Source organism: Choloepus didactylus, chromosome 3 (genome assembly GCF_015220235.1).
Source record: "Choloepus didactylus isolate mChoDid1 chromosome 3, mChoDid1.pri, whole genome shotgun sequence".
Classification (NCBI taxonomy): domain Eukaryota; kingdom Metazoa; phylum Chordata; class Mammalia; order Pilosa; family Megalonychidae; genus Choloepus; species Choloepus didactylus.
The window spans coordinates 125,130,065-125,143,823 of NC_051309.1; the positions used below are offsets into that span (position 1 = coordinate 125,130,065).

At 36.5% G+C, this 13,759-nt stretch overlaps 2 long non-coding RNA genes across 2 annotated transcripts in view; one reads left to right on the forward strand and one right to left on the reverse strand.

Annotated features, from left to right (window-relative positions):
• The window catches only part of LOC119529794, a 48,979-nt gene that overhangs the window by 14,215 nt on the left and 21,005 nt on the right, over nt 1-13,759 (reverse strand). The window lies entirely within an intron of this gene.
• Nucleotides 1,807-7,732, forward strand: LOC119529793. Its single transcript, XR_005215949.1, has 2 exons — nt 1,807-4,123; nt 5,805-7,732. It is a non-coding gene; the product is annotated as an uncharacterized LOC119529793 (long non-coding RNA).

The following is a 13,759-nucleotide window of genomic DNA, read 5'->3' on the forward strand; positions in this document are numbered from 1 at the left end:
ATCTAGATCTGTATTTTTCAAACATTTTTTAGAAGCAAAACCCTTTTATTAAATGGAATTTTATATAGAGCTCAATAAATAAAATGGATTAAAAGAGGAGTCTACCCCTTGGCACTCTCCTTTGATGGGGAGGGGCCCCTGATGTTTTCCATGGAGCCTTCAACTCTGCAAAGAACAAATTGAGAACCTTTGCTCTAATATGCAAACCCAAACGTCTGTTGGGAGTACTTGGGAAAAGGTAAGTTGAGTCTATGTCTAAAACACATAGGAAGTAATTTATTATATATAACACGAACATACATACCTACCAAAAAGCATTCATTCAAATGTAATTTGCTTGTTTTCTTCTAAAATATTGTGCTGGCCAGACAAAGCACGTGTAATCCTCTCTTCACCTTTCAGCCACAAGTTCGCAACTCCTAGATACTCTAAAATCTATCTTTAAGTAGCCACATTATCAGAAAACTGCATCCTGGAACTGTACCATATTAGTAACATATATAATTTATTTTGCTTAATTGCATGTTTTCAAGTTGACATCAATATTACTTACTTATAGAAAATAGCCTCATGGATGAAAAGCGTCTACAGTGGTATTTCTTAAAGTCAGGTAAATGTATCTTTGTAATAGAATTCTCTGGAATGTACATTCCTTGGCCCTATCCTCAACTTACTATATCAGAATTTCTAGGAGTAAAGCCAGGAAAATGCACTTAAAATTAGATGATTACTATGAGCAATAAAATTTGAATATCGCTGGTCCAAAGGATGATTTTCTTTTTATTTATTTCTCAGGGTTCTAGAGAATTGATAGAAAATGTTCTCTGATCTTCTTGGAAATAGTAAGATTTATGCTGTTACTGGACAACAGGTTTTTTAATTTAACTTTCAGAAAGCTGTGAATTTTGAAACTGCTTGCTCTTACTTTTTTGTGTAGGCTGCTAATAACCGTAGAACCAAATTTTGTTTCTTTATTTCTCAAGTGTATGCCATTACAAGGCATTGGATAGGACTGCTAAGTTCATTCAGGCTTCATTATATTTTTCTATCTCTTAATTCTGTTCATTTCTATTTCTTCAATTACTTTATCTTATCTTGCTATATATTTTTGCTTCTCTGTAAGACATTTTAAATACTGCCACATTGGGCAATAACTGACTGACCATGTAGCCCAAGGTAAATTATTTAATCTTTTTGATGTGCCTTTGAATTTTTAAAATAGGAATATTATTACTGCACAAGTAAGACTGTTGGATAACTAAAGGAGATAATGCATATGAAATACTTAGCAGTGTGCCTGACACATAATAGGCACTCAATAAAAGTTAATTAGTAATATTTATTTTATAAATGGGAGAATATATAACATAAGAGCTATCAAAAGTCATCAGTTTTATTTTGGGAATTGATAACTATTTTTCACTGTAAAATTCCATTTTTATTTGCTAAACTATTGTGAAATAAATTATATATATCATTAAATTTCATCTCTAAATACTTCAAAATGCATCTTTACAAAATAAGAATATACAAAACTAAAATAACATTAACACATGAAAATAGTACTAATTCTTTAATATCATTCAATACTTGCTGCACTTTCAAATTTTGCCTATTGTCTGAAAAAATTAGTTTTATGACTCACTGTCCAATAAACACATTTAAAATGGAAAACAATTAGTTGGTTGCTTTCTATATAATCTAAAAATAATTTGGCCATGTCTAAGCAATTAATTTTTTACAAGCTGGCTAGTAGAACAGGACAAATGTTAGGCAAATGAGAAGGGCAAGGAAGAGACCTGAACAGGACAGGCTGCCACATCTGATCAGACAGCCAGAGCATGGTGTTCATGGCAATGGATACTTTTGCCGTTGGACTCTAATGCCACAGGATAAGGAGTCATGCTTTTAGAATTCATTTCAGCAAGTAATAAAGCAACAAACAATAATACAAACCTGGGAATTGATGGTATAAAACAGATAATTCATGAATGTCTCCATAGAAAGAAATTGTTCTGATAAATTATGCATATGATTGTGCAGTTGGATAATTTTGCCTTTCATTTCTTGAAGCTCCAGTGTAGCAGACATATTCAGTTTGTAAACACATTCAAATAGACAGGATACTTCCTATGAGGTGAAAAATAAAGGAGCACAGAAAGCAAAGATGATATATATATATATATATATATTTTTTTTTAATTGGCTTCCTAATATATTCTGTGGAATTGACTGAATTACAATTAAACCAAAAGAACTAAGCACAAGGAACAGCCATTGATGCAAAGGAATTAAATTGTAGTAAAATCAATGTAGTTCATGATTAGGTCTTATATTAGAAAATAACATGGCCCAGGGTTATCATTTGCTTTTCAAATTTAAGACCAGTTGCTTTGATTTTTGAGTTGTTGCCCTATATTTCCACTACTTGTGCTTTTGCACTTTGTAAGAGACTCACGGCAATCAGAGAAAAGATAAACAAGAATGCAGGTGAACATTTATTTTTTTAATTAGTTTAAACAGAGGTTTTCCAAATGTACATAGTAACCTAACAATTGGAGTGAGTTTCCCAAATTTCTAATTTTTGAAGGTAACACTAAATTTGTTTCCCCCTCTTATTTCTCTATTAAACACACACACACACACACTCACACTCATAGTATAATAATTTTTATAAGTAGTGTGACAACTTTAAGAATCATGAGCATAACTTATGCTAGCACATGAAGCAATTGGTTTACTTTTGAGTTTAGGAAACTGGAATCAAGTCACATATTTTAACTATTCCTTCTCAGTGTCCTTCCTTGTCTTCATTGCTCCTTTGTTTTCTCATTATGAACATCCTTTCTGAGTGATCTCATTCATTGTGTTTCAAATATGTTAGGTTTTCTTATTCATTAAGTCATTGTTAAGAAATATGATTTAGTGCCTACTATGTATCAGACACTTTTCTAAGCACTGAGAGGTACTGCATCTACCCTCATGGAGCTGGCATTCTAGAGGGAAGAGAGAGAAAATAACCAAAATACACAAGTGACATATATAATAACCTATGGAGAAAAATAAAGCCAGTAAGGAAGGAGAGCCCTTCTCAGGTGGGAGTGGGGAGAGGAGTCATAATTCTAAATAGGGTAGATGGGGAATTTTCTTATTGTGCCAGTTATCTTGTTTTTGGACTGTATTCAATAAAGGAAGGGGAGATAACGTTTTCCTTTTTACACAATGCCTCAAATGGGCTAGAAATGGCTTTGGGGAGGCAACCAAAGTCATCATATTGCCTTTAACTTTCACTGACTGGGATTAGAAGTCCACTGATTGCTGCCCATGTGAAGCCTGTTAGGAAGTTATAGTGAAATTAAAGCCAGCTCTGAGCAAGGAGATTGCAGTAGACGTAGTGCAGTAGATGTCAGTGGTCATATTCTGAATATATTTTGAAAGAGAACCAACAAAATGTGACTGTTAGAGAAAGAGAATGATCAAGATTGCCATTCGAGGTTTTGGCCTGAGCAACCAGAAGGGTGGAGTTACTATTGAGATGGGAAAGAGTGCTAAAAGTTTGGTGGGGTCTGTGCATGTTTGAGGGTGTAGAGGAGGTAGTAGGGAAGACAAGAGCAATATTTTGTTTGAGATGTCTATTTAATATCCAAATGGTGATGTTGAGTAGAGGGTCTTGAATATAAGAGGTTGGAGTTCAGGGCAGAGTTTATGGGTAGAGACATAAATTTGAGAATTGTAAGCATGATATCTCAAGCCATGAGATCAGAAGAGATCATCGAGGAAGTGAGTGCAGATAGAGAAGAGACGAGGTCCAAAGATTGAGATTTGAGTCACTCTACTCTTTGAAGACTGGACTATGAAAAGGGAAACAGCAAAGAAGATAGAGAAGGAGCCATCACTGAGAAAAGAAGACCAGAAAAGAATGGTGTCCTGAAAACTAAGAGAAGAAAGTACTTCATGGTTAAGAGACTGGTCAGCAGTATTGAATATTATTGATACGTCAAGTAAAATGATGGCTGATAATTACCTTTGGATTTTTCAATACAGGATCATTGGTGACTTGACAAAAAGTTGTTTTGGAGTGATTGAAGCAAATCTAATTGGAGTGGTTCTAGATAGAACAGAGGTAAGGAATAAAAGATAAGAAATATAATCAACTGTTTTGAGAAGTGTAGCTATAAAGAAGGAAATGGAGAAGCCACGGAAAAGGATGGGGTAGGCATGAAGGGATTTACAACCATTTTTAAGATAGAAGAAATAACAGCATGTTCATATATGAAATAAAATGATCCAGTAGAGAGAGAAAATCAAAGAATGAGAGAGACAGAACTTCTGGATTGACATACTAAAGAGCTGAGAAGAGATAAGATCTAGTGTCTAAGTAAAAGATTTTGTCTTAGCTAAGAACATAGACAAATCATCCATAGTCAGAAGATAAAGGGTAGAGTTGGTGGTTGTAATATATGCACATAATCTTCATATTGTTTCCTATGACCTAGTGTCAGAAGAAGTAAGATCATTGACCTGAAGTGATGGGAGAACAGGTATAGGGGTTTTAAGGGAAGGAGGACAGAATAAATTTAAAGTGATTGTGGTTAGCATGGTTGTGATGACCACATATGGATGCTGTTTTAGAGTAGGCTGAGAGCTGTATAAAACTAGTGGCTTCTAGTGTTTTATAGAGAAGAGAAAGATCGTAATGACTGACCATTGAAGTTAAGCTGGTGAATAAGTGACTTAAGTGAAGACATAAAAAGGGGCATCGAAAATGTGATAACATAAAAGAATTGTTTATTTTGAGGTTGTAGGGATTGTTGGAGTCAGGGGTATGTATTAATTTCCTATTGCTGCTGTAGCAAATTACCACAAATGTAGCCATTTAAAACAACACAAGCTTGTCATCTTGGAGGTCAGAACTTTGAAATGTGTCTCACTGAGCTAAACTAAAGCGGACAAAGTTGTGTTCCTTTCTGGAGGCTCTAGGGAAGAATCAGCTGTCTTTCCTTTTCTAGCTTCTAGAGCCACATTTCTTGGTTCATGCCCCCCTTCCATCTTTAAAGTCAGCAATGACCAGCTGTATTTTTCTCATGATGTCATCTCTCTGGTGCTGACTCTTCCGCTTCCCTTTTCCACATTGAGGGACCCTTGTGATGACATTAGGCCCTTCCGGATAATCCAGGACACCCTCCAAATCTTATGGTCTGCTGATTGGCAACTTTATTTCTCCCTTGCCATGTTACATGGCGTATTCATAGGCTCTAGAGATTGGGACACAGACATCCTTGGGAAGGAGCATTAGTCTGCTTATCATGGGATATTAAAAGTAGCGAGGAAGAAAAATGAGAGAAAATGGGAGGAAACAAATATAAAGAAAAGAGTTTATTGAAGTGTGGGAAGCTTGAAATTGTGATTTGGTAATGAGAAGGTATAGGGATTGACCATGGGAATGAGCCAATTTCATGGAGAAAAGTAGTCTAACAAACTGAGAGGCCATAGTGTTGAAATGATAATTTTCAAAGGATTATTGAAATCCCCATGACATTAAGACAATATTAACTTTTGAGAGAGTTCCGAGGTTCCATGGGGAGCAGTGATCCACTATGGCAAATTATATTATTGTTCATAAACTATCAGATACTTGGCTTGGCCAGGTAACTTGCTTTGGCCAATGGAACGTGAAGGTGAGTGAAGGTGTGCTGGATCTGAGCAGAGGCTTTAGGAGGCGCTGTGAGTTTCTGCCAGCCCTCTTGAGCTCCTGCTGCCCTTTGCTGTGAGAACCACATGCCCAGATGGTGGCTGCCCTTCAGCTTGCTTCCTAGAATGATAAGACATGTGGAGCAGACCAGAATCAGATCCTCAAATTGGAATGGAGCCCAGGAGAGTCCTTCTCATCCAGTCAAGCAAGGATCAACCCACAGACCTGTGAGTGAAAAGTAAATTATTGTTGTAAACCACTGAGTTTTGGGGTTGTTTTTCATGCCTCATTATGTGGCAAAAGCTGACTAAGACATCAGAGAGCATTAGATGACTGTTATAACTGGGGAGTAGGTAGAGTATTATGAAGACATGGAATTTAAAACTTTTTTTTCTTTTTCTTTCTTAGGGAAGAGGGAGGGAGAATGGTCTGGAAACCACTATGAGAAACAAGGACATCTGTTCCACTTACAGGCCAAGGGGTCAGGGGTATGAAGGCTGTGAGAGGGAAAATAGACTCCACTTCAAGGTTTCAAGGGAAAAAGTGTTCATAGAGAAGATATGAGTTTTCATTAAATCAAGAACCTGAAGGGAAAATGTGGAAAATAAGTTGAAGATGTAGGGAAATTTGCTAATGATTGTCCATAAATACCACAGTGCTGTGGGAAGATTTCTACTTCAATCTCTCTCTTATTTCCCACTACCTATTGTACATCTCAGTATGACAAAACCAGACATTTCAAGCTCAAAATAATCAAATTGAACTCCAGTCCCCCAAAGCATAATTCTCCTCCTGTAACACCTTTCATTTCTCCTAAGCTAAAAACCAGAGTCATACTCTCCTTTGCTTCTCACGTTCAATGAATGCCTATATATACTTTCAAGGTGTTTCCCAAATTGGTCCTCACTTCTCCATAACAACTGCTGACCAAGTACATACACTCTTCTAATCACTTGAATGAGATATTGAAACAATTTTCTAAAAGGTTTTTATGTCTCTAGTTTCAACACCTACAATTAATAAGCTAATCTAGTTAAAAGAATATAGATTCTGGAGTCAGATGGTTCTCAGTGTGCATACTCACTTGAGACTTACTATGGAACAAGAAAAAAGATAATTAAAACTTTATGAGCTTCAGCTTTCCTCACCTATCAAAATGGGACACAATAAAATTTCTAATTTGCAAGGTTGCTGCTAGAGTTAAATGAAACACCACCTAGCTAATCCATGGCACTAAATGATGTCTAATTAATGTTGTTTTTTTCATCCTCTTATTTTTCCAGAGTAATCTTTCTCAAATGCAAATTTGATTGTTAGTCTACTTTGAAAAAAATCTCAAATAGTTTTCTGCTGACTAAAGAATGAAAAACAAATTCTCTACCATTGCATAAAAAGCCTTCCAACCATTAGCACATCCTGTGAGCCTAAGATATAGTAACTCTATTGAAAGTAAACCCACATGGCTCAATTTCTGAGTAGTATGACATCCTGGAAATGGTCTAAGGCAGAAACTGTCAGCTGCTCACCAAAAATCCATTTTCTTTTTTGTTGTGGCAGAAACTTAGCAGCTGCAATCAATATCTGTGTTATCGTTCTCCTCACATGCTGTTAAACTATATGTCCTAATTCCCTGCTTTAAGATGGGGCCACGTTTCTGAGTGCTGAGAAGCAGAATGTAAGGAGAATGATGTGTACCTTTTCCAGGCCTGGGGCATAAAGACTTGAATAATGTCCCATACTCGTTTTCTCTTCCCTTATCTGCAGGCCAGTTGTGGATAATACAATGGAAGACTGAGGCTCTAAGGGATGGAAGAATAACCACAAGATGACAGGAGTCTGGATCCCTGAATAACTACATGGAGCAGTGCCCGTCTTCCCACCTACATTGGACCATGATGACAACACGAAACAAGTCTTTTTTGTGTGAAATCCATTGAGATGTTATTGTTCTTTATAATAGCCATTCGGTTGGCCAGACTGACAAAGAAATTGAGGGGGAGGGGGTAGCTGCTGTAATAAAATTTAAAGTATGTGTCTCTGGCTCAGTGGTTGAGTGGTGAGCTACAAAGTTGACAGCTGAAACTCATCCTTTATTATGGCAAAGTATTTGGTGAAAATGTCACTTGTGATAAAAGGAAGGCAGACTACAAGGCCAGCAATAATATCTCTATGAAAAGAGGTTGGACAACAGAATGTTTTTCGTTAGTATCAGTTACTAATATTGGATGAATTTGGCAAGATATTGAAAGAAAGAGAGAGCTCAGGTAGTATTTGGCATGTTTTCCATATTTGTTAGCATAAAATGAATATGAGAAATTTGGAGGCCTTGTGGAGATAGGAAAGCCAATTGATTCTAGACTCCAAATGGTAAGAAATATAAAATATGAAATTGAAAAAGAAAAGACTTTGAATGCTGAAAAGCCAGTGAGATTTCTCATTTGAATTGACTTACTCTGTCCCATAGAAAAATCAAATTAAAGGTAAGTACTCATTTAGGCTTGGCATCAAGGTCCCTCAGTAAATTGAGATAAGAGATTTGAGAGTGAGCAAAACACCGAAATAAAAGTAGGTCTAGAAAAGTACTTTGAATGTGGCTGTTACCACATAAAAATGACTCAAAGCAAATAAATTAGAAGTCTACTACTAAGTTTTTGAGGAACTTCATTGCCAGTGAAACAATGTCAAAGATAAACTTTGAATTTTCAATCTATCCAACAAATTTCAATCCACCAAGCTTATTCCAGGCGAAATGAGCTGGAAAAGCTGTGTACCCGTAAAGGATGGCATTCTCCCCAGTGGAGAATGATGGAGAATTAAGAAGCCTTGAGAGGGTGAGTCAAAGGCTATGAGGATCAATGGAAAATGAAGAGTTCCTCTCAGAAGTAGAAACAGGTTCTAATTTAGGAACTTATACCAAGTGCCAGGCGAACACCTTCACACTGTTGGCCCAACAGGATTTCAAAATTGCTTTAGCCAAATGACTGTTTTCATGCTTCTCTTCTCTAAATGGGCAAATTTGTTACACTTATTCTGACTCTTCTCCATATGGCAATATAACACCTTTTGTATTTGGGGGGTTGTCCAAATAAATGTGTCTTCTTAGTGCATATGGCATCACCAGGAGTGGCATTTGTCCTTGATGGAAAGGACTGCACATCTCATGGAGATTCTGGACTTTGAGCTAGAAGCAGTTACTGGATGGGAGTTTAGTCTGTCCCCTTTTGGTGGCAGAGGGTGGCAAGGGCATTCTGTGTGTGGAGAGTAAAAGGGATATTCAAAAAGGAAGGGTGGGCTGTGGAAAAGACTGGCTTGTTGTTCAACAATATCTATGTTTATCTGTCAAACAGCCAGATATCATTTCCTGGCCTTTTCATAGGTGGGATCATATGACCAACTTCTGTTCACAGGATTGTGGGGGGAAGGAATGTCCACCAATCCCAGGCCTGGCCTCTCACATGATCCTCTCTCCTATTATCTTCTGACCACTGTGGAGAATCAGGTAGAAGCCATAATGTCCAAGGGCCTGGCTGAACCACCCTATGGAAGAAATCTGATCTTTGTATGGCTTTATACAAGTTTCCTCACCAACTCTCATAGAACTGTGATGTGAGCAAGAAGCACAAGCTAATAGATTAGAGTGTTAATAGATTAAGCACAAGTTAATAGATTTGGATCTCACTGTGATAATCCAGTGAGATTCTGCATTTGTTTTGTTTTGTTTTTTAAATAGACATTAGCATCCCTTGCAAATACACTTGGAACTCCAGGTGACATAGCTAGATTATTGCTCCCAGCCACTCCCTAGAATTAAATGTGGCCATATCACTGGAGATAGAATATAGATAGATGTGAAGTGTGTCACTTGTGAGCTAAAGCTTTTAAAAAACAAATAAGATCCTTCACATCCTCATGCCCCTTCTGCTGGCTAGACACAGAAAGCAATCAAACCTTAAGACAGTCAAAAGCCCCAAGAAGGAAAGACCCAAGTCTCTGACTCACTGCATGGATATAAACTGTCTGCCATTCAGGAATATGGTTACATGAGAAAGGTAAAATTTTTTGTAAATATTTCAAAATTTTTTTGTAATAACATTTAGCATTTACCCTAGATAATAAATCGGGCCATATTCTTTCATATCTCCATGACTTTTGCATTACTGAGTCAGACTGGGCTTCCCTTCCCTCATTTCTACCTGACAACTTGTATTCAAACTTCAAAACTCATCTCAGATATCAATACACTCTAAGATTTTCTTAATGTTCTGAGAAGTTATTTACTCCCTTCTCTGGGATAAGTGTATCTCTATTATTCTCTTTATATTATTCAATTATAATTACTGATTTACACATAAACATAGAGGGGAGAAATTTACTTTGTATTTCTCTGTTTCTCTCGTGCCTCACACAGAATAGATAATACATGGCTTTCAAATGAACAAAATAATTTATATGGAGATGTATTGTCATGTTCTGTGGTCAAAGTTACTGAAATGATTTATGAGTCATGAATATATTGAATAAATATTATAGACTAAAAATATATTTTAAAGGTAATCTTATTATAACAGATTCATTTTTGGAACAAATTACTGTATCTGTCTGTCTGATTCAGTTTGAGTCTACTGAAATCCTAGTAGTGTCATGACCCTGATGAAAGAGGGTAGATGATGCCATAATGGAAATTTTTTTTCCCCACTCACCTCAGGTTAAGAAAGGACTTTAATTATTCCTACACTAATCTATTAATTATTCACAGACCTGAAGATTTGATTGCTCTGTTTCATTCTATGAGAATAAAGTTTCAGGCTTCCCCTGGCATGTGCTCTGGGTTGTTAAATATTACCAGGTTATGCTTAGCAGAGGTTTCTCACTACTCTCTCCAAGGTCTTCTATTACTGAGTAAAAATCTTTGTTTCATCAAATGAATTCAAAATGTGGAATTTGGAAAAAATGTAATTATATTTGATCTCAGATCCAATATGAACCAAGGAAAACAACTTACATGAAAAGCTCAATTTCCATTTGGTTGGTTCATGTATATTTCAATTACATTATTGATAAGAGTCTTCTCTTTTAAAATTTACCTTAATAGTTAACAAAAATGAATATAGGAATATGAGTCAGCTGCTCTTGCAGTGACCGAATTCTCAAAAGTTTTATTTTTATTATGGCAGACTGTGTGGATGTAGTGACAGGGCCATAGATTTAAAAGACATAGCTCATTTGCTCTGCATAGAAAATACCTTGGAGGAAATGTTGTCATCAGATCAATTCTGTTTATACATGAGACTATTTCTGGATAATATGATCAGGATTGATCACCAAAAGGCAAGCAAGGTAGAACAAAATACCATTGGTTTAATGATCTGGGCTTCTTTATTTTACTGTTCTCATCTTTTTTCTCTATATATTATTAAACCATGGAATAAAATCCTTATTAAATGCTCTCTTCTACCTGTAAGTGACAGACCCATTTTTTTTTTTTAAATGGGCATGGAGATATATATATTCATATATAGTTCACAGAAAAGAACATCAAATGCCTCTTAAACAAACAAAAAAAGATATTCAACCTGAAAATGAAATTTCAAACAGAGAATATTTTATCAAGTGGGTAAGATAAAAAGATAATATATTGCATTGGTGAGGGTTTGGGGAGACAGGCTCTACATTATTAGTGGGAGACGAATTGGAACAATTACCATCAAAGTAATTTTGTCAACATTTGTCAACTTACAAAAGCACAAACCCTTTGATACACCATTTCTGCTTCCAGAATTTACCCTACTGATATATTCACACACAAGCAAAATGATTTTTGTATAGGGTATTCATCATAACATTAATTATAATAACAAAAAATTGTAAACAACCTGAATTTCCATCAGCAGAGGCTGGTAAATGAATTATAACATACTCATATAATGGGATACTCATGCAGCCATAAAAAGGACAAAGAAGCTCTTTATGTACTAATTTAAAAGCTCTGCAAGACATATTGTTAAATACAAAATAAAACTGTATATGCATTGAGATAACTTTTATTTATTTATTTATTTTTATCTTCATTTTATTGAGATATATTCACATACCACGCAGTCATACAAAACAAATCGTACTTTCGATTGTTTACAGTGCCTTTACATAGTTGTACATTCATCACCTAAATCAATCCCTGACACCTTCATTAGCACACACACAAAAATAACAAGAATAATAATTAGAGTGAAAAAGAGCAATTGAAGTAAAAAAGAACACTGGGTACCTTTGTCTGTTTGTTTCCTTCCCCTATTTTTCTACTCATCCATCCATAAACTAGACAAAGTGGAGTGTGGTCCTTATGGCTTTCCCAATCCCATTGTCACCCCTCATAAGCTACATTTTTATACAACTGTCTTCGAGATTCATGGGTTCTGGGTTGTAGTTTGATAGTTTCAGGTATCCACCACCAGCTACCCCAATTCTTTAGAACCTAAAAAGGGTTGTCTAAAGTGTGCGTAAGAGTGCCCACCAGAGTGACCTCTCGGCTCCTTTTGGAATCTCTCTGCCACTGAAGCTTATTTCATTTCCTTTCACATCCCCCTTTTGGTCAAGAAGATGTTCTCCGTCCCACAATGCCGGGTCTACATTCCTCCCCGGGAGTCATATTCCAAGTTGCCAGGGAGATTCACTCCCCTGGGTGTCTGATCCCACGTAGGGGGGAAGGCAGTGATTTCACCTTTCAAGTTGGCTTAGCCAGAGAGAGAGGGCCACATCTGAGCAACAAAGAGGCATTCAGGAGGAGGCTCTTAGGCACAACCATAGGGAGGCCTAGCCTCTCCTTTGCAGCAACCGTCTTCCCAAGGGTAAAACTTATGGTAGAGGGCTCAACCCATCAAACCACCAGTCCCCTATGTCTGTGGTCATGTTAGCAACCATGGAGGTGGGGTAGGCGAATACCCCTGCATTCTCCACAGGCTCCTCAAGGGGGCAGTACATCTTTTTTTTCCTTGTTTTTCTTTTTTTTTTTTTTTTTTTACTTTCCCTTCTTTTTTAAATCAACTGTATGAAAAAAAAAGTTAAAAAGAAAACAAACATACAATAAAAGAACATTTCAAAGAGACCATAACAAGGGAGTAAGAAAAAGACAACTAACCTAAGATAACTGCTTAACTTCCAACATGTTCCTACTTTACCCCAAGAAAGTTACATAATATAGCAACATTTCTGTGAACTTGTTCCTACTATATCCATCAGTAATTAGCATCCCCAGAACGTTAAATAGCTTATCTGTTCTTCTTGGATTATTGTTCCCCCTTCCTTAATTGCTCTCTACTGCTAGTTCCCCTACATTCTACATTATAAACCATTTGTTTTACATTTTTCAAAGTTCACATTAGTGGTAGCATATAATATTTCTCTTTTTGTGCCTGGCTTATTTCGCTCAGCATTATGTCTTCAAGGTTCATCCATGTTGTCATATGTTTCACCAGATCGTTCCTTCTTACTGCCGTGTAGTATTCCATCGTGTGTATATACCACATTTTATTTATCCACTCATCTGTTGAAGGACATTTGGGTTGTTTCCATCTCTTGGCAATTGTGAATAACGCTGCTATGAACATTGGCGTGCAGATATCTGTTCGTGTCACTGCTTTCTGATCTTCCGGGTATATACTGAGAAGTGCAATCGCTGGATCGAATGGTAACTCTATATCTAGTTTTCTAAGGAACTGCCAGACTGACTTCCAGAGTGGCTGAACCATTATACAGTCCCACCAACAATGAATGAGAGTTCCAATTTCTCCACATCCCCTCCAGCATTTGTAGTTTCCTGTTTGTTTAATGGCAGCCATTCTAACCGGTGTTAGATGGTATCTCATTGTGGTCTTAATTTGCATCTCTCTAATAGCTAGTGAAGCTGAACATTTTTTCATCTGTTTCTTGGCCATTTGTATTTCCTATTCAGAGAACTGTCTTTTCATATCTTTTACCCATTTTATAATTGGGCTGTCTGTACTATTGTCATTGAGTTGTAGGATTTCTTTATATATGCAAGATATCAGTCTTTTGTCAGATACATGGTTT